The sequence below is a fragment of the Coturnix japonica genome, chromosome 4 (genome assembly GCF_054131305.1).
Source record: "Coturnix japonica strain WE chromosome 4, WE-NBRP24, whole genome shotgun sequence".
Lineage (NCBI taxonomy): Eukaryota > Metazoa > Chordata > Aves > Galliformes > Phasianidae > Coturnix > Coturnix japonica.
In genome coordinates this window covers 66,999,040-67,022,054 of record NC_140666.1, presented here as the reverse complement: position 1 = coordinate 67,022,054, position 23,015 = coordinate 66,999,040, and the positions used below count along the sequence as shown (strand labels likewise).

The 23,015-nt window shown below is 40.2% G+C and overlaps 1 protein-coding gene across 11 annotated transcripts in view; it reads left to right on the top strand.

Moving 5' to 3' along the window:
* CRACD (capping protein inhibiting regulator of actin dynamics) overlaps window positions 1-23,015 on the top strand; it is a 105,482-nt gene that overhangs the window by 1,968 nt on the left and 80,499 nt on the right. Inside the window, exon 1 of one of the 11 annotated variants that reach the window (XM_085545388.1) lies at window positions 1,426-1,577. The exons of the other annotated variants lie outside the window; for them this stretch is intronic. The gene's annotated coding sequence lies outside the window, so the exon portion shown is untranslated. Of the gene's footprint in view, window positions 1-1,425; window positions 1,578-23,015 lie in introns of those variants that run through there. 11 annotated transcript variants of the gene reach the window in all.

The window sequence follows — 23,015 nt, the reverse complement described above, 5'->3', positions numbered from 1 at the left end:
TCCTTGTGAGCTATGGTGCTCAGCTTTATTTCAGTATGAACTGACTGTAGATGTCAGGAAAGGCCTTTTAAAATACAAAACTCCCGACATCATAAGCACTGAGTGAAACATGATGATCAGTTCATGAGTGGGAATGTATCTTGTTGTTTTTTTCCCTCACATAAAATCCGTGTACAGCCTTTGTTCTGTAAAGGCTCAAATGAGAGAATTATAGCAAATACAGACAAGCCTACCACTGGCATTTAGAAAAATATGGTCAATTCCTTTGGCATCAACAACCTCAGGGCAGCGTGGTTGTGTGGAGCTGCCTTTAGTGTGGTGTAGACGTGGAGCTGCTCTGACCACATAGATGTTTTCATGTTTGAGCAGGATTTAATAAAGTGGCCTGAAATGCACGCTGGAATAGAATTCATTGGTTTCACATAATGTGATAGAATGCCACATAACGTTGCAGCATGAACTGTAATCACATTAGTGCTACCTCTGGACAGGCTAAATTCTGTTTTTTATCTGTTCAGTCAAAGTTGGATAAGAAGTGTGTTTGTTTCCGTGGTGATCCTGCGAGTTCTATCTTTAAGAAACAATGATGGCTGTGTCGACCTTGTGCTTATTGTATCGTACCACTTCCTGGATGCACTCCTCTCGCTTCTCTGCCTCGCATATAACACAATTTCTTTGTTGAAGAACAAAATTACATTTTGTCAGAAGCGTATGACATTTGCACTTAGTTTACCTTCAGCATTTATATTCATAATTTCCTACAAAGGAAAAAAATTGTCTTCTTACATATCGATTTTAACTAATAACATTCGAAGAGCCAGTGTGTTACACGGGCTGAATTACAGTGATTTGTTTAATTATGTTTGGGGGGAAGAAAAATGTAAGGGTCTTGCTGTGTATTATCCTGGGTAAATGGCTTGTGCTGCAGTTGTACCATGCATATTAAGTGAATATAATTCAAATGCCATGATAAATGTATGCTCTACATTTGTGCACTTTTAAAGACAGCTTAATTTCTTCTTTGTGTGGAAATCTCTGGCTTAATTAAAGAAATACCAGTTTCGTACCTCTGAAAAGCCCATTTAAGAACATACTCTTAGTTATCTCAGCCCATGGGGCCAGGTGTTGTAGTTAAGCCAATGTAATTATCACCTTTCTGCTGACCACGTGCACCTGTGGTAACTGACTCTTAGAGAGTGAAATCATTGAAGTCAAGCACTTCATATCCCCTAAATTGCCAACTCTATTGTTTTAGTTATAACAACTATCTAGCTTAATTTCCTTAAACTTCTTTTCTGCCTTCAGAAAACCTATTTATTCAGGTTATTTTCATATAAAAGCTCTCCTGGTGCTCTAGTGCTTAGATGGGCAAAATGCAGTGCATGCATTATTGACCCGCTTGCATGTCTTTTTCTCATTGCTCAGCTTATTCTGAAAGTCAGCAGTCAGAGCTGGGCAGCTTGATGAACCTGGTGATGGGCAGAGAGGCTGCTGTGGCAGCGTGCTGCATGGGGATGAGATTTGCTGTGAACTGAAGATGTGGAGAGAGTAGGGTGAGAAGAACTGAGCTGTACAAGGTACTTTCATGTGGCTTTTCAAAGCAAGCTGACTTTGTTCAAAGTAACATGCAGTCTTTCCCTGTGATCTTTAATAAATTCATGTGTGAAACTGTTTAGCAGAGAAAAATGAAGATGCAAAGTTGGCACAAGGTAGAAGAGAAAGGAAAAATATTGAAACTTTTGTAAATCTGTGGGTATACGTTGTTGCACAGGTGATATAGTTTGGTTGTGGGACCATCTGCCAACAAAACTGAACTCTCTTTCCTCTAATAAAGCTCATTTACTGTGAAGCTTTGTAAAGTCTTAACTGTGTGAGCTGTAGGCAGCAAAGATCTGCATTTTCACCATCTTCAAGACATCCTGCATGAATTTTTGGTCTTATGTCTACAGAGTAATGTAGTTTTCACCTGTTCACATGTGAAAATTTAGCAATTAAGGTGAGAAATTCCATGTTTCTCATTAACACCCAGTACTGCAGAGCATTTGTAGTGGTGACTTCAGTGGTGCTTACTGCATATGTAGTTGGAGAGGGGCTGTAAATGTTCTGGATACGAAATTAAAGTTCAGTGATTTGATAGGACAAAGACACTGTGGTTATAATCAACAGGGAAAGGTGGTAGTTCTTCAGAAGTTCTGTGGTTTGTGATGAGTTCTGGTGCTAAATAAACAAAGTCATGCCACTGCGGTAAAGACAAAGCTGGAATTGTGATGTGCAAATAGGAGACTTGCATGAAGGATGTGAGAAGTGATGCTTCCAGCCTTGAAATAATCCTCATCACCTATATAATTGCATCCAGTTGGAGTGAGTGCTTCAAGAAAGATGCAGGCACACTGGACAGAATCTGGAGGAGAGGAATTAAAACAATAGGAGACATAGAAAACATGTGCTTTGATGAAAGGTTGAAAGAAATTGGGGTTGTTTCAGCTCCAAGCAAAGAAGAGTAGCAGGGTAAGCACAACATGATAACCTTTGCATGTCATGGAGCTGCTGTGAAGCAGTATTCTCCATACCTGTGCTGGCTCAAGTGATATGTAACAGGTTCAGCATTAGTGAAACTGAGGAAAGGGATTGATCACTGGACTGAGGTCTTGGGATTTTAGAATTGTTAACTTGTTGGAAAGTTAGTTGGGAACAGTGTAAATGTGCTTGATTCTTTCAAGAGCAGAGCAGTGGGATAGAGTGCACTTTGAGGTCACCTCTAGGCCTGTGAAACTCCAACACTTTGCCTCCTGGTGTTGATCACAATGTGACTTGTCCCCTTACAAATGCTGTTGTTGGACAAATTGCCTGTATGTGATGTTCTCCAAAGAGAGAAGGTGAGTGAGCAGAGATCACCAAATTTACAATCTCTCTTTTAGGGCCAAATCTCACATCCACTCCTTTCTGCCCAGGCACCAGCTGAGGTGCCTTCTATGAAAGACGAAAGTATAAAGGACTGAATTGCTTTGGGAGGAACCTAACCTGAGATCTGGGTGGCAAAGGGAAAGTGACAAGAATTGGAAATCATTGGCACAAACTGCACAAGGACTGCGTGATGTGTAGGATAGAACACAAGCACAACACATGAAGAATGGGGAACTTAGGCTTTGGGGCAGATGACAAAAACTTGGCAAGGAATAAAAGAAAGTGCAAGAATCCTCATAAAGATTTTGACTCTTTGTATGTATTTGTCTTAACTTTACTGTTGTTATTGATTTTTGTTTTACCCACCTAACCCAAGCTCTAATGGATATGCAGGGTGGATCTGTCCAGCAGCAAGACAGGAGGTGGGGGCAATAAACTGGAATGCAATGGGTTCTGTCAGAGTATGAGGGAAAACTTCTTCGCTGTGCGGGTGGTGGAGAACTGGCACGGGCTGCCCAGAGGCTGTTGAGTCTCCTCCTTGGAGATCTTCAGAAACAGCCTGAATGTGGCTCTGGGTACTTGTTCTATGTGTCCCTGCTGGAGCGGAGGTGGGACCAGATGGACCCAAAGGGCCCTGCCAACCTCAGCCATCCTGTGTGTCTGTGTGCTTGTTCTCAATGGAGATCTGGAGCTGTGTGCTGACAGAAGCTGTGGTCTCTGGCATCTGAGTCATTTGTTGCAGAAGCAGGAAGACATCTGAAGAAATCGAATTAGAAGGTGGCTTAATTAAAGCATTTTCATTCACTTGAATGATAAACTTAGATAAAGGCACTGAAAACTAATTAAGGCTTGCTATTGCTATTCTGACTTTCTCAAACATTTCTATGGGGGCTTTTTTGTTTGTTTCTTTCTTTTTTAATCTTTGGTGAGTAATGGAGATAGCGATGTAGATAAAGACCAGACTCCAATTCTCACCGAGCTTAACATGAAGCTTTAGTTATTACTTTCCCAGCCCTGCAAATGACGTGAAATGGAGCAGGCTCTAATGACAAGAAGATCAAAAAAGCCTTAGTTTCCTATTTCTGCTTCTAGTGGCAAATCAGGCACATTTTCCTACCTTTCTTCAGAAGAAATCATGTCATCAGCTTTCACAAAGCTGTCAGAGCACCAGAACCTGCTAAGAAAGAAAAAAATATGTGGCTAATTTTTTTTCCTTTTCTTTCAAAGATCCTGTTCTAAGCCTGTAGGTACTCAGCAGTAGCCTGTGTTGGCCTGTATTGGGGCTGTGATGAGACACAGTGCTCTGCTCCCAGGTCTGAAGCTTTGGTGCTCTCTGCTGCTTGTGTTTGGAGGAGTGAATGTCACCCTCATCTTGTATGTGGGGGTTTGTTTTTATTTCTGACCATCCTGTTCTATCCCTTCCTGCTGCCAATGCAAAGGTGGATTGTACTAAGCAGCTCTGATAGATGTTTTTTCTGGCAATTAATCTTTCAAGCACCCACACAGCCTGCTGAATGCTATCGTGAGTTACTAGATTCTATATCCTTACACCAGCACCTGATATTTAATAAACTTCATGCTTCAGGTAACTGTGTTTCCTGAGATGGGATGGGGGGCCTACTGGCAGCCTGGTTTGGGTTACAGGCTGCTGTGGATGCAGGAGGAGCAGAGCTGGTGTACTGGCAATGGTCAAAGGGTGATAGTGGGATGAGGTTTGTGGAGACTGTATTGTAGCTTTTGTCATATCTACCAGCACAGCTAAAGAACACAAACGAGATAACCTATGGAGCACTTCAGTGCTGTGACACACTTTTCCATCAGTTAAAGGCAGCCTTTCCAATCAGAGACTACAGACCAGAGGCATCACCTAAGTTTACTTTTTTCACCACCTAGGTGTTTTTTGCAGGGAAGTTTATATTGTCAAAAAGAACAAAAGTTAAGGTGAAGGATCATTAGTAATTCCAAAGGGCAGTTGAATGCTTTGATTTGTCAGACTGAATGGTGACAGTGAGGGTCCTGTTCTGCACAGTGTTATCTGCAGACTACTTATTTTTAAGTTGTAGATTCTCTGCTTTGAGAAATCACCTTCAGTTTGGCATAGACTGAAAACCAGGATAGGTCATTTCAACTCTAGTTGGTTCTGAGATTGTCTTCTAGGGTGTTTGGAGGAGTACTTATCAATTTCTGGGAGAACAGGGTGGCTCTTTAGACTTACATCAGTGACTGTTCAGTAAAGAACAGTTCTCCTGAGGAGGAGCAGATCTTTCTTCAGCTTGTTCTTCAAAGCTTTGATCCCTTGGATGTCATGCTGAATGTAATGAAAGGCTCATCTAACCATGTGTTGCGAGACACAATGTGCAAGTATTGTCCTAGATCTGTGAATTGGCAGATGACCCAGAGACGTCTCTGCAGAGGACTGGAGGACCTACTTGGCTTAGACTTGATATTTTGCCAGCACTAGAGCAGACAGGAATCTATACTGAAGTGAATGACTGTGTATGTAGGTAAACGTTGTAATGCACACACATACTCTGTACTGTTACATTTGGCTTTGTACTGTTTTAAGCCTTAACAAATCTGAACTTTATTTTTGGTATGGGAATTCCTATACAGCATTTCAGTGGAAATGCCTCTTTGTCTGATCCATATCCAGGCAGTGGTTGTGCTGCCTTGGTCAAGAGGAGAGCTTGTTGTGTTGCTATATGATCACTGTGGGAGTATCTTCTGCATGTGTATATTGGGGTTGCACCATTCAGAAGGAATTCCAGGAAGTCCTGTTTCCTAACAAGAATGCCTATTCGATTTCTGGTGTACAGTGACATCACATTGTGTGCGTATGAGAAAAACATGAGATGGCATCTCTTCTTTTTGTTGATAAATGATGCTGTGGTGACATCATTGCTAGGAAGGTGTTGCCAATACAGTCCTTTCACTTCCATGTCAGACACCATTTTGTTAGAGTGCCCCTCTGCTGCCATCTGTTGCAGGACAACAAAGTGCATTGGAATATTGGCAGGAATGGTCAACCTGTACTGCCATATCACCAACATCTGCCTCTGACACTGTGGGGTAACATAACAAATTAGGAGGCATTACTTTCAGAGTAACCCTCATACATCAGTATGTCTGTTAAATGTGCTGTACCATCAGAAACAGATCTGTAGAAGGACAAATGTGCTTTGGGGCTGGAGCTGGGAAGGTCTTTAGTAGTGTCTTTTCAAATTGCTATCTGGTGACCTTCATGAGTGCCACTCTGTATGTGTTTGCTTTTGGTCTTTGTGCTCTACGGAAGGAGCTTATGTTGAATTCTGCATCTGCAGGGACAGCAGCATCAGCTTTGCATTTCTCAGCAATTAATTGTGATTACCCACAGTCTCTTATCACTTAGGTTTCAGCTCTTTCTTGTGATTTCAACCTGTCAGTCTGCAAACAAAGAGCCTGCTTAGAGTTCTGTTTTATGCCCTTTCCTGACTGTGAGTGTAACTTTCCAAGCCTGGAGCATCTCCAACCTAGATCAGCCTGGAGAAGAAGAGACTGAGAGAGGATCTTAGCAATGCTTATAGAAATATTAAGGGTGGGTGTAAAGTGGGTGGGGCCAGGCTCTTTATAAGTGATGCCCACTGATGGGACAAGGGGCAGTGGGCACTAACTGAAACATAGAAAGTTCCACATGAATTGAATATGAGAAAGAAAGACTTTGAGGGCAACTAAGTACAGGAATAAGCTGTGAGAAGGGTAAGCAGGTAACTAATGTGGCTGTTTTCCTGGGCAGTAAGAAGCTGAAGACATTTATTTAACTGATGAAAGATGTATTCCAGTATATATCTAATTACCTCTTGGTATGTGGAGATGGGATGGTTTTGTCTCCATAAAAGCATGTGCACTGAAAGACCAGTTGCTGTTTTCAGGCCTTTCATTGGGTGACAGAATGAGTACTCTGTTTGCTGGCACTTTATAATTGCCTGGAGTTTGTAAATGATGTGAGCTCTTCATTAAGTGCTCAAAAGTTACCCTTCAAAAACATTCCAGCAATGTTTGCCTTTTAAATTTCTATAAAAAACCATAAGAGAGTCTCTGCAATGTAGGACACAGATACAGTTGACTGCAGGCACCTGCAGATACCTGGTATCAGGCCCTAAATTCTGTATAAGCACTTATTTCCTACAGACACATGAAATGCACGTAGTTCACAATAAATGAACTGACAGCTGTCTTTCTTACTTAAATGGCAAACAAAAATGTGATGTACATATAATGAATGAGTTATGCTCTGGTCCTTGTGTGGACTCCTGTCCAGCTGCACCCAGTTGTGAACCCAGTTCCCTGATATGCTTTCTGAGAACAAGTGAAGCACAGCTGAGCTTGAGAGAACATCGCTGCTGGAGCTGCTTCACTGGTCACTGGGTTTTATCTTTGCTGTAAAATGCTTTGTTAAGTTCATGAAAGATTAAGAGGAGAAGCAGCGCTTTGCCATGCGTATATTTGGTTTCTTGTCAGCAACATATGCTCTCCTCCCCTCCCCCTCATGCTTTTGGCCATCCTCCGAGTTGGTGCCATTTTTGCAACCTGTGCCTAATTTGATAATGGAATGCCTAAGATTTTGCTGAGGTGTGATAAGCGTGGCATGCTTCGTTCTGTTTTCATACAACGTTATCTTGTTTGGCATAGGATTTTCTTGAAAAGTAATTGATATTCATCATGTTCTTATTTTATCAACTGCAAACCACACTCATATTTTGCATTTTTTCCTGGGACTTCAGTGGCATGATGTTCAACCTCGTTTAATATATATACATGGTCATCACAAGCACTCGTCTCTTCACAGTGGCTATTTCATCTTTCTTCTTAGTTATTTTGTAAACCATATCTGATGGGGGAATGCAGAGTGGGAGATGTTTGCGCTGCGTGGATTATCTGTTCTTCACATGAGAACACAGTCAAAGATAGTGTAATCAAGTATAATGAATGCCTAAGGCAAGTTGAACTCTAATTGTTTAACTGTCTGGTACCTGGATTTTTGCTCTATTATTACTTAATGCATTAATAACATTCTGAATATACTGGTATTGTGGCTGCTTAATATTTTAACAAGAAATGGTTTGCAGGTTAATGCGCGCTACAGTGGTTTGACATTTGTAACTCCAGCATACTACATCAAATAACTCTGTAGTAGAGAAGAGTATTGTCCTTCAGGAAAAGTTTCTTTTTCTATATATTCTGATGTCTGTCAGGGGGCAACTAACTTTATATCTCTGTTTTAATATTTCATGCGCTGTGACATCTCTCCTGTTCATAAAGCCAATTACAGCCAACCCTTGGTACGCTGTTTTTATACATGAAAGGCATTCACTGGTCAACATGGGCTATTTAAGACACAGGCTGGGCTTCAGCAGCCTCATATAGTTGTCAGGATAACTTACAACAGACTTGCTCACCAAAGGCACTGTTCAGCATTGCTTTATGTGAATAGTTTCCTCATCCACCATGCTATTACTGTCTTGTAAAATAACAGATATAGGATTCTATGTGTTTAAGTGAGTGTGTTTCTCAAATCTGTTTTCCACTTTATGAAAATGTTTCTTTCATCCAAGGTTCATAAACTTTATTCAGAAATCAAGTACATTCGATATATTCAGATTTCCCCCCCTCCCCCCCTTTTTTTCCCTAAGAAACAGATGGTTTGTTTGCTATTTCCTTCTCTTCCTACATCTATATCTGTTTTTAACTATGAACAGTTTAATATAGCATTAGTGTCGTGCTAGTCACTGCCATCATGAAGAATAAGAAACAGTATATGAAAATTACCCCCAAGAAATCAGAACTAGAGTGTCACTGCTTGCAATGGCAAGGGGATAATTCAACCTTTGAGATTTTCTACATTTTCAGTGTGAACTCCAGCAAGTTAGCAGGACACAAGAAAAAGCCACAGTCAAAATACCATGTCACCGCTTTGGAGCGTTCATCAGGTCCCGTGCTTGCTTTACTGCTGCAGTCACTGTGCTAAGGGACAGCTCAATTTCCAGCTTGTTACTGGCTGGCTATCCCGGATAATGGGTGACTGTGAACAGTCATTCGCTTTGAGGAGTATAAGCTTACATGTCCTTTTTGCAACTAACCTGGTTTGTGGGCAGGTGAGCGTTTCCTCAGCAAGAGGGATTTTTTTCTGTAACCGCTAATTACTGAAGCATGGCAAAGCGTAGTGTCTCCCCCCAGGTCTATCCCCTTCTTTAGAAAAAGGCTTTTAGGAAAGGTTGGTGACAGCTGCAATCTGAGAAGATATTCTAAACTTGGCTTAATTGAAGGGCGTCATGAATATTTTTCATTTCTGTTTTAGCTCAGCCTATTTAAGTTGTTTGGTAAATGATCTAGGTCAAATCAAAATTAAAGTCTATGCTCTATGTACTGCATTTTTCCTTTTCATGCAGACAAGGCCTGTCTATGGGTAGAAAAGCAGTGCAAAGTGATTTAATTCCCAGTGCAGAATGTAAAATGACTCAGGGCATTAACTTGGCAGAGGAGGAATACTGGGTTGGCTGTGACCAAAGGCAAAACTGTGGGTCAGATACCTTTGTGGTAGTATTTGCTTTCACACCTGCTGTAGCTTCAGGCTGAGGTATTAACCACTGTTCTCCTCTTCTTGATTGTCTGTACAATAAATGCAGCATAGCTTCATCTGCTAATTTGTCAGTATGATTCATATGTTGTTCAGTGCTTTTGTGCTCCTGGACTGAACAAAGGGATGTTTGTGGTACATAACTGGAGTTCACAAGGAATACATTTCTCTTGAGAATACAAATAAAAACAGAAGATTCTGAAGGTGTTCTCGCATCTTTCATATGCGTGCATATACCAGTCTGTGCTTATGCTTAATGTGCAAGCACATGTGTTGTGCTTGTGTTCCAAGGTGGCAGGGCCAGTGGCAGCAGTGAGGCTGCAGCTCTGTTATGTCAGGCCAACAAGCAGCAAGTTCTTCACTTAACATGGAAGATAAGGAGGTTTGATGGCAATAATTCTGGTTTTGTAGATGAAGGGAGATCAGATCCCTGCTAGCACCTGCAAGAATTTATGACTCAGTTATGACAGATCCAAAGAGATGTTAAATTTGCTGTCTAAAATAAATCGGAGGTCACAGTGATATGCCCGGGAGCGAGGTCAGTTTTAGTTGTGTGGACTCCAGGCTGACTTTGCACAAAGAGGAAACAGAAGAAAAGCCAAGGCTCCACAGGAACTCTTCTCTCACTATTCTGAAGGATTTGTGAGTTGGGCAGACAAAGTTCTTGATCAAGGCAGAAATCCTGGAGCACCGGTTTTGGGCTTTCAGTTCAGAAGAGCATCAGGATTTGCAAAAACAAATCCCTAGCTGACTTATTCACTAATTTGCATGTGGAAGTAGGTGTCTCCTCTTTGTATCTTCTTAACGGTGGATGCATTTACTTGCCTGTACAAAATTCTCTCATAGTTTAAGGATCAGTGAGCCTTGCTTTGGACTCTTAATACAAACAGTGATTTAAAATATATACATATATATTTCCCTCAAGAATTTCTAGTTGCAGGAAGATTAATGCAAATGTCTTGCTTTAGCTTGATCTCCAAAGGCCTCACTCTGCTCTGAGATGGGTTGCGATGCTCCCCATAGCTTCAGCAGAGCAGCCTTCTGCCAGGTTAGGGGGATGTCTTTCACACCCAGTGGTGCAGGACCAGGGAAACTCTAATTTGTGTTTACTAATACATGAGGCAACTCTCTCATTTATGTCATGAATAAGATGAAGGTATAAAAAGAAAATAGCACAAGATAGCAAATGAGCAGAGTTGCGTAATATTGGCTGAGTGTGGCATGTGAAGAGCTTTCAAAGCAATGGGGAGAATCAGTAGACTTTGCACCTAGCACTGTAAGCTACTATTGGCTTTATTGGTTTTACAAGGCATTTCTCGTATTTCAGTGGTTTATCGAGTGCTACAGATCAGACGTGGGGAACTACAAAATTTGGCAGTGAATCTGTGACCCAGCTGTCCAAGGTAGATTTGCCACCAGGCAGCTCCAGTTTGCTGTGCACGCTTTCCATCATATCAAGTTGGTTATTTGCAAATGGACTTGACAATATATAATGTCAGAAAACAGTTTCTGTGCTGAAAGCAGCTTTTGTGCTACACCTGAGGACAGCAAGTTGCTCTGGGTCACAAGATTCTGCACTGCATGACAAGCTGGGATCCAGCTCAGGGTATTCAGTCACCATGCCGTTTATCCAGGCTGCTATCACAGCAGTGGGGTATCACTGCCAGCGTCAAAAATGTCTGACGTGGGAGTGCTCATTCTGCTTATGGTGGACAGGTAAATTAATCTAACCTAGTGTTTGCTTGACAGCTCTTTAAAGGGTATTTAGTCTGTTATTTTTAGCCAATGTCTTTAGTTTTCTATCCAGATAAGATAAGCATGAAGTAATTTTCATCCATTGTTTTTTAACTATTACTATTACGTTTTCATGTAGATGAATAGGTTGAAATGTCTGCTCTTCCAGAGAGCTTTTAAAGAAGGAAGCATGCTGACTGTTTTGCTGTGGATCTGTCATCTTACAGTCCAGATGGAAATGCATCCCTCTGTCATGGAAAGGAAATGTCTTCAATGTAGAGTTAATATATTTATCGTAGTCTATGCAGCTGAAGCAGTTTGTCATAAACTAGGTGTTTCAAGAATAAATGTAATTGGGCTTTACGTAGCCTCGGTTGCAGTATGGCTCTTTTGAGATTTGTAGTCATGTTTTAAGAGCTGGGTGAGAATGCTGAGTACGTAAAGTTAGCTTCGGTTAAGGAACAGATACTGGAGCAGGCAAGGCTTGGAGTTAACTCTCCTAAACCACTGAAACTCCTATAAACCAGTGCACACATGACAGTGGACACCAAGCCCAGATGGCTTGCTTCGTGGCCACCTACATAGGTTTTCAGCTGATGGAATACAGTATTGCAGGACATTTTCCCTGTAGGTGTTACAGAGAAGTTCCCCTCTCCTTCCAGGGAGATGAACATCCCTCTACCCCCTCAGTGGGTAATAGCTGCAACACAATGCTACCCTGTGTCCCCAAGGCAGGGACTGGGGAACCTGACTCGCAGCACTTCAGTGCCAGGGGCTGGCTGGTGCCAGGAGCATTGAGTGGCTGCATCCACTGCCAGGAGCAGCACACAGTAGCTGACACCTGTGGAGGGGGTCAGAAAGTCCCACCATCAAGTCTTCTGTAGCATATTTATGTGAAGAAAAAGAAATCTAAGCTGGGTCCTTTGGACTGCATGTCACACAGAGGAGTGTAATGAAAAGCTGATAGTTGAAATAAACCTTTTTTTCCTTTTTGCTTGAGTGTACTGTGCTATGGCACAGACATGAGAGTGAGGAATGCCTTCAGCAGCCACGGTGCAACTGATTGAGCTTTGTAAGACTGTTCTCCTGCTTTGCACAGAGTGCAGGATAACCCCTCAGATGGAAATTGGTCCTTGGAAATCATTTGTTTTCTTTGTAGTTTGGGCAGATCTGATGCTTTTATCATTACTGTCTAGTCTAGCTGGGCATCAAGGCTAAAAAAACTGTGCTAAGTTTCCAGAGGTCTATTTAGAACAGTGATACAAGTGATGTTCCTATTGCTGGCCATGGGGAAAAGCAGTTGCTGATGCTTTCAGGGAGAAAATTAGATAACAAAGAGATGTACAGATCAAATTTCTCAGAATTTTGTCTTCTAAAGCTTAGCATTTTTGGAATTCTTAAACCAGTCTGTGAATACATTTCCCCAGTTGTGAGCTGTGCGGTGTGTGTTTGTTTTAAGCACCAGATTTATAAACAAGAAGCATTCAGAGCAGTGGAGCAGATAATACAGCACAAAGCAATTGTAGAATAAGTAAAGCTGGGTAAAGGAGAAAAAATCTAGGGGGGGAGGGGTCATTTTTGCTGTAAATATATACCATATTGCATAATAGAGCTCTCTTCAGATGAAGCACTATTCACATTATGAATAGCCTTTTCAAGCGAATGTGGCTCACTGGCATGGGCACTGAGAGCTGCTATGGCTGTCAGCATCTGTTCTTTTATTCCTGAAACAATCTTTACATCAACTGTCAGAGGCCAAAAGGATTTTTAACCATGGCGTAGCACTACACTGTAATTTTTCTAATACAGTCAGTCTGGCAATTAAAGATTTTTATTAAGACAGTGAAGCAAGTGCGGTTGTTTGTATGAATCTAGCTTGACAAAGCTCTTCCTCCGCACCACTGTTAGCACAGAAAGCATTCATTTTGTGGAATGACAGACAGCTTTTATGTAAATGGTGGGCAGTTCCTTCTGCTGTTTGAATCTTAACTCCTTTCTCGCCCTAAAAGCTGATAACCTGAATAACTATCTTACTGTGATCACCGTTTAAAATATAGCATCCTATTAACTCTGTTCTAAAGGAAAAGCCTTCTTTTGTATATGATTTTCAACAAGCGCGCCCATCCCTTGTGCTTTGTTCTGATGTCTCCGTGAGGTTCCACATGAAAGTGTGAGTGTTGTTCTCAGGAGGTGGCTCTGCACATGTGGCTCAGCCCACATGGGTCTGTTTCACAGTTCTGCTCTGGCTGCTGCCCCCCAGCAAGGAGGGGCTGCAGCCCTTCCAGACATGGGCATCCCTCCCTGAGGATGGAGGCTGTGTGCTCAAAGCATTCAGAGCATTTGTATGGGCATTTGTGCTGTGGTCCTGCATGTCAGCTGGGGGTTATGAACGTGCAGGAATGGAGCAGGTGGTGGCATGGTGACAAGGAAGGATGTGGGAACTATCACCCACAGCAAGAGAAGTCACTTCATAGCATTTTATTAACCATGCTCCTTTCCATCGGCAGAGCATTTAGCAGCGTCAAGCGGCAGTGGAAGAAAGCAGTGCCAATGTTTCACCCATTTTATTATTGTTTTTACTACTATTTTTATTGACTTATTGGTTTTAGCAGAGCAAGTGGGCTTTAAATCTTCCATGGCAGTTGCCTCCTGCACTTTCCTTTAGTCCCAGCTTACTCAGTGCTGACTGTGTTAAAGTGATTTCTAATGGCGCTGTAGCCAGAAGAAAAATGGATTGCTCAGCATCCTGCCTGTAGCCCTGTTCTATTGCATCTGCTTTCTATTTTGAAGAATGTTAATCCTTTATTACAAGGATTAATAATCCTCTTACAAACAAAACAACAAATATACCCAACAGTAACAACAACAAAATGGTGTTATGTAAGTGATAAATAGTGAAACCTTAGTATGCTATCATGGGTGGGAATGTTTCATCACGAATACTTTATTGCCAGTAACAGGGACTCAGATCACCTTTCTGAATATTGCAGCACGTTCCCTCTTTGCTTACAGGCAGTGATTTGTTTCTATTGGCATGAATGTGTCTACAGGGGGTAAATTTTCAAAGAAATGCTTTGTAAGTTCGGTATCTGTCTAGTTTAAAAACCAAAATGCTAATGCTCTTGAAACAACATTTTCTTCCTTGCGCTTGAAGCATGGTAGGATGTACTAGCTCCAGGTAACTCTATGTACAGCACACTTCTTAAATGCATGGTAAAAACAACGATCCTTACAGAAATGCTTTGTTTCTTCGTCGTGTTATTTGTGGTATCAGAATGATGCTTTTTAAGCATAATAAGGTACTGAAGAATTGTGAAAGCTTTAAATCTCTGGAAGCTATGCAAATATGCGACAGAAGTATGGAGTCTGCATCTTGCTTTGTGCTGATGATGTGTCCTAACCCGTCCTAGTGTTTGGTCAGTTGTAATACAGCCTTATGCACATGCAAATAATATCAAGTAGGAAAAGAAAGTGCTGTGTGGTATTTTGGTCTTTTGGATTAGAAAAAGCGGATTATTTTTCATTCTATGGGGATACATGTTTTTTGAGGATTTATTAATTTGTTATCATCTTGTCCTAAGTCATATCTGACTTTGTCTCCAAATGTGAAATGTAATAATTAGACTGATGTGTCCTCACCACAAGAATAACTATATGTGGGACATCATGCTATCTGGTAGCAACACACTGTTAGTTTCAATTAGCTGCAACAGCAGTCATGATTTATGCCTTCACTGTGTAGGACACAGAGCAAATCTGGAGGCTCACAGGTTTAGAGATTTAGTGATGCTGGCCTAGATGTAGGGGAATCCATCTGTTTGTAATTTGAAATGCTTAAAGTTGCAGCATTGTTCCCTGTTCTGAAAGTGGAGGCTTACAGTAGTAATGATTATAGGAAGGTCAGCTAATTATCCAGAAGTTCCTTTTTCCCTGAACACAACAATCTGTTGGACTATATTCCAAAGTCCTGATTTGAAGATTATGAACATTTGCTTGTGAACATTTAACACCTCATTGCTTTTCCCCAAATGTCTCTTAAATGAAAGAATGATGACTCAGGAGGGAGATGCAGTTTCTGCTGGGATAGCTAAGCTGGTGGTTTTCATAATCTAATTATGGTTAAGTTGTTAAGAGATTAATTGGAGGCCTTAGCAAAGCTCACCTGCAGAGTTTGGTTAGCAGCAGCCTTTGGACTTTTTTCCTGCTTGTAGGATTCAAGTTCTCAACATTTCTTGAAGTTGGAGCCTTGCATGTAATTCTCCCCATTTTCTTTTCCCTTCTCATCCTAGAGCAGTAGGAAACCCCAGCAACCCCTTATTCTGATTTCTGATAGAGAAGATCCCATCCAGTCTCAGCTTATAGTGCTGGAAGACCTGGCTAACACAGCAGCTGTAACCCACTAGATCCAAAACCCAGCTCCCTGCCACTAGCTACAGACTAGCCTTTATATTTAGATATAATACTTATATCAGTTGAAAAGAGCAAGCAGAAAAGCACTTTTTTCCCCTACCACTGAACTTCTGCATTAAGAACCTTACCTCACCCTGGGTTAATGTATTTTGTATGTTCCTCTAGAGCTAAATGCCTTGTTACTGGAGATGTACAAATGGACACCAAATTTCACTTCACAGTGGTTCAGATGTTCTATAACTGCTGGAAACCGAGTTGTTAGTTCTCACTTATCCTGAATAGTAGTAGAAAAAAAATCCTAAGTTCCTGTGTAGCTCATGACGGCTGATTTAAACATTAGTCAGACAAGTGTCAGTAGTTTTGTTCTCCTTGTACCTCTCTGCACTTTCTGGCAGCCAGAGTTGTAGAACTCACCATTTGTTTGATCTGCTGTGCTTTCCCTGAACACAAGGCTTCCTTCTTCTCCATTGCTTCTTAATGGGCAAAACTTCCACTTCTTCTAATCTCTGTGTCGATTTCCAGCACTCATGGGTATGCTAGAAAATGGGCATAATGCCTTGCAAGAACACCAAATTACCACATTTCACAATGTATTTGCTGCACTAGAGGTTTTTGTTTGTTACTGTTGTTTTTTCTTTTACAGGATTCCCAAAGCTTTGGAGATAGGGATGCCATGGGCACTCCATAGAATTCCACAGAACTGTTATCTGTGCAAAAAGTTCTGTACTTAGCAAATATTTTGGTTGTAACTTTCCTGCTTAATTTTTCAGTGAGAATGCGAGACTTGCGTTTCTTATTCCCATTGCAAAAGGAACTGAAATAAAACCTATATTTAAACGAGACTGGGAATGTGTTTTTTCAGGGAGCAAAACAACTATTTTCGACCACATGTTAATGAGCCACTTATTTCTCTCATAGCAAGTACAAGTAAAATTAGTGTTAGACAAATATGAGAATTAAAATAAAACCCCTCAACATTAATATTTATAGACAGGAAATAGTCTTAGCCACGTGTCTGTCAGTTGGATTAATGACAGAGATTTGATATTTCTGTGGTCGCAACTCAGCTGTTCAAAGCATTCAGCTGGCCTCTCACATGTGCCATGTTTCCTTTGGGAATTTCTGGATTAGCCCATTCAACCAGCTGCTAATCCTGTTATTGGGATCTAACTAACTTCCAGTCAGTTTTTTTGACAGTTCTGCAAAATGTCTTTTTTGATGCATTGTGCATGTGTAACTTATCAATATCAACAGTCTGTATATAATTTTGCTTACTACCTGTAAAGAAGTGAATGCGTTTCTTACTGAAGTCTCTTGCATTAGAGAAGTTCAGTGCAAAATCACCTCCTCAAAATCTACAGCTCCTGCAGTGAATAAAAATTTGCATTACTGGAAAATAGTGTCATTTGAGCTTCTCATCCACCTAAGGAAAAGACTATACAATCACATAATTGCCAGAGCTATAGAAAAGGAGAAAAATATGGGGTTATCCTCCATAGCACATCTGTTTCTTTGAGATGAGAGATGTGAGTGCAAATGTGCTGCATTTTATATGATTGTAATCATCACATTTCTGTGTGTATTCAGATAGGTACCTGGGACAAAAAGCAACTTGGTACTTTCTCGTGTACTGCGTTGTACTTAGGGTCTGTGCTACACCACACACATCAGAATACATTAAAGAGTGTAATATTTGATCTAAATGCTATTTAATGGTTGATATTTTTTTGATCCAAGCATAGAAGTTTTTTGTCTGTTCTGGAAGGAGCCATTTGAAGTAAACAGGCATTAGTAATGATTGAATTAACCTTGTCTAAATCACTGCAAGAAAGATTGCTCTGCAGCCAAAAGCTCATAAAAAACATTAACCTCTGCAAAACATGGTTCCTTGAGTTCCTACTCCACCCCTTCCTGGGCCACCCATTTCTCATTCTGTTAAGATGTTTTAAAATTCTGCTATGTTGAGTGAGAATGGTATGTAGCCTGCATTATTTTCCTCTGCAACTGCAAAGTAATCAGTATGCATGCCCACAGTTTGTTTTTTAGATACCCATCTGCTGAGCAAATATGAAAAATGCATCACTGACTGTTCTTGTAGAGCTTCTGTGTAATGTGTGGCAGACCTGGGCCTCAACCATGGTCCCTCTGGGTCTTCCCCAGATATATGCTGGGAAGGTCATATTCTGGATGGTCACAGAGCTGAGGAAATGCTGGGCAGGGATTGGTCTTGTCTTGAGTGGAGCTACTGACTGCTTTGGGATAATATGGGATAGTAAATGTTTGGTCTGTCATGGCATCTTCTGCTGAGCATTGTTGGTTGTAATTAAATTGCCTTAATTGAGCTCAGCCACTGCCTTGGGAATGAAGTAACTAAATTTAATATTCCAACTGTTTAGATCAACTTAAGTAAGCTTAATGTTCTTTAACTTAGCTTTTTGATCAGGGAACCTGCAGAACTGAATGCCTGGATTTGAGAGTCTGGATTCTTGTTTTTTGCTGTTTTGTTTGTTAGTTTGTTTTTTGTGTGTGTGTGTGTAAGATTTCTTCTGTTGGAAGGTTGCATTGAAGAGCTTCCATCCCTTTGAGCATCAGAGCAGATAGTAGTGTCTTCATCTGCCGTATTGCCATCCGACAACCTTAAGGTCTTGGCCTGCAAAATTTCAGAATTCATCACTTTTCACAGCACTCCTAAGCTTGAGTCTTCAGTAAAAGGCTGTGCGTGTGCTTTGTGGAACACACTTGCTAAATCAACACTGTTCCAGAAAGACTTAATTGAGAACAGAACTGATTTCTGTTCAGGATGTGCATGACATGTTTGAATGGTTGTAGGCAGTGGGTCTCCAGCTTCACTATGCCACATGGAATGATTGGTGAGAATGTGAAGTAGCAACTATGACTAGTTTTGTCTTTTGGGCATAAACAGCTTTGAGGTTTTGCAGATTTTTGGTTAGAGAAAGTTAAAATGGCGTGAAGTGGTTCCTGTTTGTTGTGAATATAGCCATAAAGGTGATAGGTCTTGTTCTAGATATGTCTGGGAGGTGAAAATCAGTGACTGGAGTCAGATGCATTTTAAGTTTATACTTCTATTACTTACACAGAATTGAAAAGGTTTTGGTCCTGGATTTTCGGCAGGGCTGAATCAAATTTATGACAGCTTGGAACATGCAAATGTTACCAACTTAAGTAGCTATATTATATTGTTTTGACTGAAATTTGTAATTAGTATGAGAATACACCTGGCTCCTAGCCAATAATTCTGAAATACTTCCTGCATTAAAGTTAGAAGACATATATTTTTATGCTGCAGGTTCCCTCTATATCTGCTTGATGTAATTTAATAGATTACAAGTTAGTATTTGCATATGATACAGTTAAGATATAGGAAGCATTTAGTTCATATTTTCCCCCTCTAGTAAGGGCTTTTCTAAACTTTTAGGATATCTCTACCCTGCCAATTTCTCAGCATGCTTTAAAAACTTTTGCCAACTGCTAGAAATACTTGATGCGTCCTTGTTACAAGTTCTGCTTTGCCTGGGAGGATCACAGAAGGGCAGTGGTATGGTAGGCAAGACAGCATCTCAGGGTTTTTAAGGAATGTTTCAATATTTTATTTGCTTATTTATTTATTCCCCCTGGGAAATCTGTGGGAACCTGGTGAGAGCCAACCCAACTGGAGCGGAGCAGCCCTGACTCTTGTAGCTCCTCTTGGAGCTACAGCAGATGGTGATGAAGGAGCCTGTCTTCAGGAAAACAGCGGTGCCTTGCTAGGTGGTTGGGCCAGTGCCAGCAGAGCTCAAAGCCAGTGGGAGCCTTAGTGAAGGGGCACAGCTGCCTGCCTGAGTTAATGGATGGTGGGAAGCCAGCTCCAGGATCAGCAAGATGTGCAATATTCAAATAGTGTGGTAACTCAGGTAGCATTTCACTTGGAATATTTAGAATTGAAATTTTTAATAAATTAATAAATATTATGCAGAATGGAAATTGCATGTGCTTTTTTGTCATTAAAGTTACTGTTGCGTACAGATACTACTGCTGCTCAGTATAGGTCTGGCTTGCAGGGCATCAAACTCCCTATCAGTCATTTATCGTAAGGAAGCAGAAATGCAGTTCTGGTTTTCAGGTGCCCTCCAGTCCTAGAAGCCAGGCTGTAATGGATGTGGAAAAGCCATGGCCAGATGTGAGAACCTGTTAGTATTACAAGATCAGTAGCTATTGTGTGTGAGTGTGTGTGCTTCCTTCTTTAAATATCTTCCCTAGGAAGTCAACAGACGCGTATGAAGGCTTTTGTTGCTTTTTATCTTCAAGCAATGTTTGGATTTGGTGATTTGTAGACTTAGAGTGATAACACTGTAGTGAGTTGATAAGGTTGTTTGGCTCCTTCTAATCAATAAAACAATGTTCATCCGTTTTCTCCTCTATAAACAGAATTATAATGCCACTTCAGTATCAGAACTTGATTCATCCAAGAGCATCTGCTTCAGTCAGTCAACCCCCACAGTTTAGAATACTGTATCACTGCTTCTAGCTTGTGTTGTAGCGTTTTAAAACAAGTAAAGGTATTTCTGTCTTCTGCTTTTTAAGCTGTAATTACATGTGTAACTTAATAGTAACATATTCATGCTTATTCTTGTTTATTATCCAGTATTCCTGAATCTTATATAGTCATTTCAGCTTTCTTTAAATTATTATAGGAAGGGCTATACACTGATAGAAATACTGAATTACTCAAGACAATCTCTCAACTATAAACATGAAAAATACAAATGATTCTGTTACACTGGTCACTCAAAAAAGTTGCTTTTAAAGAGTTACAAATTAATGGACCTTGTTAACATAGTGCTTTACAGAGTATGCTGACTGCATGAAAAAATCAAATGAGACTCTACATTGCACAACTGTACTGATCAGCTCAGATTTTATTTTGGGCTCTAAATGGCTCTGAAGTAGATTGTCTTTGCTTTATCTTGGTACAGAACTAGTTGGAACCCAACTGGCTTCAATTGTGTTGTACCATCTTACCACTTTAAGTTGTGGATAAAATTAAGATGAAGGGTTTGATGTTGGCAATACTTCAAAATCACTTAAGTCTCTTTCTTCAGGGTCTCAGTTTTTTGGGGGGATGGAGGATGATGGGCTGTTAACTTCCAGTAAACCATAAATGATTTTGCTAGTTATTCTTATGCACCTAATGCCTGCATCCCAAATTATTTCCTTTAAAGTACTAGTGATCTTTAGATACAAAAAGCTTTAGTAATTGGTGGAAACAACTCTGAAAACTGAGGTTTAAGTGAATACCATGAAATACATAGTGCTGAGCAAGTCCATATAAAAGTAAGTGTATATTAACTTTGTCTTGAAACTTCAACAACAAACTTAAATCAGTGTTTGTATTCATAGGCTAAATAAATTTTGGTTTTCCTCTTCTCATGTCGTATCAGGGCTGAGTTATCAGTGTCTTGGTCTTAATGCAACTGGACCTGTTGCAGAAATGTATGTTTGGGGAATAAATGCCTGAGTAGCTCCTCCCTCCCTCTCCCCCTCAAATTGCTTGTATGTGGTTGAAATAGAAGTCTTTTTTCCACAGAATATTTCCTTTTTAATTTCAAAGAGCAGAAGAGGTGTTCTTTTTATTTTCCTCTGACAGGGAGTATCTAGATATCAAAGAGAACAGAGCATTTGAGCCTTTGTAAATTATTCAAACTGCCATATATTTTACATGAGAAGATATTCTTGTGTAGCTTGATTAAGCATAGGAAACTGGTCTAATATAGTATGCATTAATTTGCAGAATGTCAGATCTTAAAAAGGCTTGTGGAATGTATATGATACTATATATATACATTCACATACAGTATAAATAGTTATGAAATTTATTTAAATGAAGGGATTATTACTGTAGAGGCAGCAAAATACTGGACACTTTTTGCTTCCGTGATTGTGACTGAGTTTTCTAATACCATAAACATCACTTATACTATGTGAAGACTACCTGCAAGGAAATGTGATGCTGAAATATAAAACTAGCAGCAAAATATCAGGCAGCAATTTTAATTAAACATGCTCATGGAAATATCTCTGTTTATCTGTTTCAACTTTGTCTCTCAAGGAAAACATTTTGAGCTGGACTTTGGCTGTCTTGTTGAGGGGAAAATTCATTTGTTTTTGAGCTTTGGCAAGGAGGTAAAAAAATAAATAAATCAGTAAATGTTTAAATCTAGTGCATAAAATCCCTAAATGAAAATATTTAATACATGACTACTGAAAATTAATGTAATTAACATCCATATGGGTTTGATGATATGCACATGTTCCAGCTTTTCATATTTAATAGGTGATGGGAGGCAGGTTCATCCAGAGGTTCTCCAATGATGCCTATGGATCCTTGTCATTATGTTAAAAGCATGTTTATAATTTTTGACTTAAAACAGGAATTATAAATCTTTGTTTGAAAGAAAATGACTGTGAAGAAAATTCAGGTGACTCATAAAATCTCAGCTTATATATATCTTTTTTCTTTGAGGAAAATTATTGATGAGTGCTTGTTTGATGTACGTTTGATAGTTATTTTTCACTTATCTGAAAAAAGTCACTGAATTGTTTGTTTAGAAAGTGGTAATGTCATAAGGGGATGCACATAACAGCCTTTTCATGCTGTACCTTTGCAGTTGGTGTGCAGTGTTGTGGCCACAAGTTCTAAACTTTCTCCTTCCCTGATAGCACAAAATATGATCATCTGGTAGGTCTATTGAATTCTGCCTGCTTTTACCACTCGGCATGGTGATGCTCTCATGTCTCTGTTCAGAATAAAACTGCTGTGAGAAAGGGTTTCATTATGAATAATTTGAGAATCACCAGGTTAAACTTGATGTCTTTGGATTTCACCAATGGCAGAAATCTGATCCTGCAGGTAGAGTGGAAAATGGAATTGATTTGCATCTAAAACTATCCAAAATAGTCTTATTTACAAAGCAATCACGCTGGTGTAAGTACACTTCTACATTTGTGTGTGCATGCACATATACATTTGAGTGGCTCCTACCTAATTTCTAGTATAAACAGAAAAACAAATTATCTTTAAACACTCCATATGTTTGGCCACAAACCATAATGGACTGCAGAGAGCACAGGTTTCTGTCTTTATCTGTTTATTATGGTATAAAAAAGATATTTTTGTGCCCAGATTGGCTATGCCTGTCACCTCACAGGACTGGCTGTCTGGAAGCGGTGGCAATGCATGAGAAGCCTGCATTGGCATCTCATTCTTGAATTCTGAGGTTGAGCATTTTCTGTGTAAATAAAATCAGTTTAAATGACCTGAAAAAAAAACCTGCAAGCATTATTCATTGGCAAAGTG